The following is a 6,605-nucleotide window of genomic DNA, read 5'->3' on the forward strand; positions in this document are numbered from 1 at the left end:
CGGCGCGCCGCACCGGGGCCTCCCCGCCGGCCCCCCCTCTCCTCCCCGCCGAGCCTGACTCTCCTTCCGCCGCCGCCGCCGAGGGCATCGCAGGCTAAGCCTGGCCGCAGCGGCGGCGGCGGCAATCTTCCTGGGCCGACGATCAGATCTGGGTGGCGGCGACCCACTGCAGCCGATCCAAGGGCGATGGCGCAGGCCGGTGGCGACCAGGGTTGTCGTGCTGGTGGCGGCGATGAAGAGATCACGTCGGCGGCTAGGGTGTCCGATCTGGATCCCATTCGGATCTGGATGGTGGTTCCTCGAGCCGTCGTGCGCATCCTTTGTTCCGGCGCGGCAAGCGGCCTCTGGACTAGGCACGCGACACGAGGACGTCGGGGCTCCGGCCCTTGGCGTGGAGGTGGTGGCCATCTTCTTCGCCGGAGGTGGTCGGCTAGATGGTTGTGGATTCTCGCATCCAGCCCCGGCGTACAGTGGGGAAACGGGGCTGCCGGTGAAAACCGTGCTATGACTCGGGTCATGGCGGGCGATGGCGGCGTTTTTGCGTCGTTATCTTGTTGAAGACATCTCCTCTGCAGCTTCTGTCGACTTGCTTGCGCTGCTCTGGGTGAAAACCTTGATCCGGAGTTTCCGGATCGGACGATGGCGGTGCTTTTGGGGTGTCGTTTTCCCTCATGGGGGCATCGTTTTCTTTGGTGGAGCGGTGCGGCATCTCACTCATTGATGGCGGCGGGTCTCGGCGGCATGGCGCTGTGGTGACTCTGCGTCCGATGCACGGAGATGGACTCGCGCAGAAGGGTGACGCGGTCTGGCGTCGTGGTGGCGTCGACGGCAGCTAGACCGGGCAACATATATGCAGCAGTACAGCTCTGAAGATGGATTGGTGGTAGGTGGTTGCGGCGGCCTCAGACCCGGCAGGCGTCCTGGTTGAGGAGTGCGCCGGACTAGTAGGTGACCCATACCCGGCAGGCGTCCTGGATGGGACCTCAGGTCTTAGATGTTAGGTTTGGCTGCGAGGTCTGTTTGATACTAGGCCCAGACTATCAGCATCCTTCATCTATTGGATAGGAGTAGCAATACTTTTGTTGCCTGGACGATGGGTTCAGTCTTACTGTTGTATGACTTTGTAAGGTCTTATGTGAATAATTAATAAAGTGGTTGCATGCATCGTCCAGATGCAGAGGCCGGGGGTCCTCCTCCATTTCCAAAAATGTGGGTCAACAGCCTGCAGACCCGATCCTGCAAAACAAACACAGCTCTTCCACCCTATGATGTCCCGGAAAAAATACGTACGTACATATAAAATTCCAGTAGAGTCGATCCCTATTAATTCCTCTACTGTATTCCATCACAGTCGTCCTCGGCACCTCGAGTATTATTTCCTCGAGTGAAATTCTGCATCACTTATTCCCAGTCACAAAACATTAATAATATGAATAATTCCCCATTGAGTTAAATAAATAAGAACTAATTTGAAAGCCACATAAATATCCAACAAAGGTCTCTATGGATTAAGTTGGAGCTCTATTTCCCGTACTTACCTACCAATACTAGTGCAATAGATGTCAAAGCGAGTAATCTAAAGAATTGTTGGCCTGAGCAACTGGGAAGAAAATTGCTTCTAAACTAGATTAACGTTCCGTTACCCTGAAGGCCCACTAATTAAGAGAGGAAAGAAGACTCAAATTCTTAAGGACAAGGGATAGATGTCATCCTGCTTGTGTTTCTCCAATAAGCTGGTAATGCTGCTTATGTCCACTTTGTTCTATCTATCAAGAATCTAAATTATTATTTTCTGTGAGGAAACTTCCAATTTATTCATCAACTGTCATGGCAATATAAAGAACACCAGAAATAATAAAAATTACATGCAGGTCCATCGACCACGTAGCGACGACTACAAGCACTGAAGCGAGCTGAAGGTGCGCCGCCGTCATCGCCCCTCCTTCATCAGAGCCGGACAAAACTTGTTTTAGTAGACAGTCGGGAAGTCATCATAGTAAGGCCCCACAGGACCAATGCACCAGAAAACCAACCACCGCCGATAAAGAGAGATATAGATTGGAAAAATCCAACTTGTAGACACACGAACGTAGACGCATCCAGACTGGATCCACGGAGATCCACCGAAGACCAACACCGACTGAATCCCTCAAGATCCGCCAGAGACACACCTCCACATGCCTTCTTACGATGTTGTATGCACCACCGGAATGGGGACTAGGTGGAGACAGCGGCGGCGCCAGGAGTATTCACCTGTATTCATGTGAATACCCAAGATTTAGCCTAAACAAATTAGTAGATGTCTTCATTCAACGGCCCACAAGCCGACAGCCCACACAGCATGCCGGCTACATGCCTACAGGCCTACAGCCCAGCCGACCACCTCGTTACATTGATTCGTTCGACCCCAATCCATTCCCCAACCTAACCTAGCGCGAGCGGCAGCGGCGGTGTGGCCAGTACTGCAAGCAGCGGCCAAGGGCCAATGGAGCCGGCGACGGGCAACCAGGTTCCATTCTCCTTGTCGATGTCTTCTCTTAGTTCTCTAATTCTCTTCCCCTAAGGCCCTAGGTCCCAGTCAGTTCCTAACTTCCTATGGCGTACAGATTAGAACGATCCAGACACTAGTTTGCTAGATTACATTTTTGGTATTTTTAATGTAGTTTGCTGGAACAATCAGGTTCCTACTTGCTAATACATCTAGTTTGCTAGAACAACCAGGTTGCTAGCAGTACTAGTTTGCCAGATTGCAATTTTGGTATTTTAATCTATCAATTTTCAGAGGGTATAACAGTTTTGGTAGATTGCTGATCTATTTTTTTTCTGACCTTGTATCATAGATGAAGAAGGGTGTTAGCATATTTGCATTGTGGGAAAGAGCTTCGAAGGCAAAGAAAACAGGTTCCACATCTACTGATCTACGTCAAATCCTTTGCTGGTTTGTAATCTTTCTTAAATGCTAGAGATATTGCCGCAATGCCATTTTGTTACTATTATGCATATATGGCAGCAGTACTGGCATATGGTCATTGGCTCATTGCCGTCGGTATTGATTCTGTCAGTAGCTACTGCTAGTGTTGAAAGTGTTGTGTTGTTTGGTTCATATACTACATCTAGAACAAAAAAAATAAAAATTGGATGAATACCCAGCCTTCATTTTCTGGCGCCGCCACTGGGTAGAGAGCACCTTATTCCAACTACAGGGAACCGTCACCGTCTCGCCTTCCTGTGCAGGATACAAACCCTAATCAACCCTAAAAGAAGACCTCAAAACGGAGATGAAGCCCTTCCACCGACAAGGTCCGGGATCCACTACGTCTCTATGGCACTAAGGCCACAAGAGACAAGGCGGATCAACGGCGACGCCGGCGAGAGGCGAGAAGACCCTCGTCCGGGAAGAGTCTCCTCGTGGAGGAGAGCTAGATGCGATCTACTCTACAAATATATAGAAAAGGGCATATTCATCCTTTGAGCGTCTCAAGCTGCACTTCAATCAATCCAGGCGAGCTAGAGTCCATTTTATTGTCGAACCTATCGGACCGCAGAAGATCAACTGAGTCTTCTTCCTCGGTGTTGCCAAGCACAAACTTGTGCGTAAGGCCATCAGCGCCATCTCTTCTTCACTTAACCTTCATGTACTCGAGGCAAGCCACCACTAGTACACCACTCACAACCAATCCACATGTAAGTCCCTATATGGTCTTGCTGTCGTACCTGTGCCCAACAATCTGCACCAGCTACCAGAGCACTCTTCCGACCAAAGATATGCAGATGCTCCCACATGGTCCCACTGAAAGCAGCAATCTAGACTGCCCCTTCTCGGAACAAGAAAGCAAAGAGGCTTTCATTAAATTTAACCCCCTATCACTGGCAAAAGTGTCAGCGCACGTACAGCCAAGGAGGTAGAAGGCTTCACACCGAGGCGCGTCAACAGCCGGCCCAAGAGGATCGTGCAGCCCAACAGAAGATTCGTCGGGCCAGAATGGGCCCGTTGAGCCCGCTCGCCTGGCGGCTCGCTACTTAACCACAGGCGACGAGAGGATCGGCATCCAGGCTGGATCAGAACGAATGGCGGCTTCCTCCTCTTTTCCCACCTACCTACCTTCTTCCTCCTCAAGAACAGAGAGAGAGAGACTCGATTTGTAATTTGAATTCGGGCTTGTATCGAGAGCTAGTAGTAGATCGACCTGGTACCTAACATCCTGGTATCAGAGACCAACACCACTCCCTCTGCCGCGTCTAAACCTGGACACCCGCCGGCGAACCCAAGCGCGGCAAGCGTTCGTCGCCGCCATGGATCCCGCGCTCAAGGAGTACCTCGACAAGCTCCATCAGGACGCCAAGGCCGACTCCGCCCACGTCCTCAAGCAGCTGCAGGCGCAATCCACGCAGATCAACGATCTCTTTCACTGGAAGCCAGATCTCGAGGCTCGCTTCGCGAAGCTGGAGTCCACGGTCGCGGCGCTGCGCACGACCGCGCCTACACCACCACCGCCGAGTGGAGCGGCGATTCCACATCACCTACCTCCTCTGCTCCAAGTGCGAGGAGATCTCCACGGGCCCAATGGCCGCGGCGACGTCGACATCACCGGAGGGGGATCGTCAGTGACCCACGAGTCACTGGCAGCACCTCCGGTCACGGGTACGCCTTCCCTTCCGATCGTCCCGGCCCCTGTTCCTCCCCTATCCTCATCCATCTTGACCAATTTGGGTCAACCACCATCCATGAACTTCCCGGTGTTCACCGGTGATAACCCACAGCTGTGGAAAACACTCTGCGAACAATACTTTCAGATGTTCATTGTCCACGACGCCTACCGTGTTCCCATGGCCATCTTGAGTTTCTCTGGTCCTGCGGGCATCTGGCTGCAATCAGTGCAGAAGAAATTGGCCGGGCTGGACTGGGAATCCTTCACTTCCCTTCTCTGCACCCGATTCGGGCGTGACAAACATCAAATGCTCATTCGATAGTTTTATGCTGTCAAACAAACTACCACAGTAGTTGATTTCATCGAGCGTTTTGAGACATTGATGAATCATCTTATATCTTACTTAGAGTCCACTCACCCGTATTTTTTCTTGACTCGTTTTGTGGAGGGACTACGGCCGGATATCCGAGCGGTGGTGCTCGTTCAACGGCCGCCGGACTTGGACACGGCATGCTCGCTAGCCCTACTTCAGGAGGAAGTGGTCGACGACGAGCACTCGTTCGGGCGCCTCGCCAACTCCTCGCGCGTCCACAACTACGCGAGCCATTCGACGCCGCCGCCCTTCTTCAGTCGACCTGCTACACCAACATCGGTCTCTGAAGATCGTCGCGGTACTGACGCAGCGCGCGCAACGCCTGAAGCCAGCAAGGTCGCCGCCCTCCGTGCCTTCCGTCGCGTGAAGGGGCTCTGCTTCAAGTGCGGCGAACGGTGGGGCAAGGATCACACATGCCCGCCCATGGTGCAAATGCACAACGTGGAAGAGCTGCTCGCCATGTTTCCCCAAGACGATGTGCAGTCAGAATCGCCACCAGCTTCACCGATTTCTGACGAGGAGAACCTCTGCACTCTGTCCCGTCAGGCTGGAGATGGTTCGTCAGACCGAGGGGTACTGCAGCTGCACGCCTGGCTCCAAGGGCAAGAGATCCTGCTGCTTGTCAACTCTGGTAGCTCCATGTCCTTCGTAGACAGTTCTCTGGCAGCAAAACTCACCGGAGCCAAGCCACTGCCGCGCCCATGCTGCATACGTGTCGCCAATGGCAACACCATTCCCTGCACCACCTACATTCCAGCGTGTCAGTGGACAACCCAGGGGCATGATTTCAGGACAGATTTCAAGATCCTCAAACTGGGCTCGTACGATGCAATTCTGGGGATGGATTGGTTAAGGCAGCACAGCCCCATGAACATCGACTGGATCGAGCAATTCTTAACTATTACAACTCCAACCGGCCAACTGACGCTATCTGCCACGGCTTCAGATCAAACCCAATGTTCTATGATCTCCGCACCAGAGCTCCTCAAGGCTTGCAAGCAAGGATCAGTGGCACACATAGTGCATCTCAGCTCTCTTGACGGCACCAGTACTACAGATGCGCCGATTCCTGTCGAGATCTTACGCCTACTGGAACAGTTCACGGATGTCTTTGAGGACCCGCGGACTTTGCCGCCTCGCCGCAATTGCGATCATCGCATTCCTCTGATGGCCGGCGCACAACCTGTCAATTCCAGACCATACAGATACAAACCTGAATTGAAGACAGAGATCGAACGTCAGGTTCAGGAAATGCTCGACGCAGGGATTATTCAGAAAAGTTCCAGCCCCTTTTCATCCCCAGCCCTGTTGGTCAAGAAAAAAGATGGTACATGACGCTTGTGCGTTGACTACTGCCATCTCAACTCCATGACCGTGGTCGCCAAGTTTCCAGTACCAATCATTGACGAGCTCCTTGATGAACTGGCCGGTGCAAAATGGTTCTCGAAGCTCGACCTGCATGCCGGATTTCATCAGATAAGGATGGCAGAAGGTGAAGAGTACAAAACGACCTTCCAAACACACTCCGGGCACTGGGAATACCGTGTCATGCCTTTCAGAGTAGCGGGAGGCCCGGCCACATT

The sequence above is a fragment of the Triticum urartu genome, chromosome 7, assembly GCF_003073215.2.
Source record: "Triticum urartu cultivar G1812 chromosome 7, Tu2.1, whole genome shotgun sequence".
NCBI classification, from domain to species: domain Eukaryota; kingdom Viridiplantae; phylum Streptophyta; class Magnoliopsida; order Poales; family Poaceae; genus Triticum; species Triticum urartu.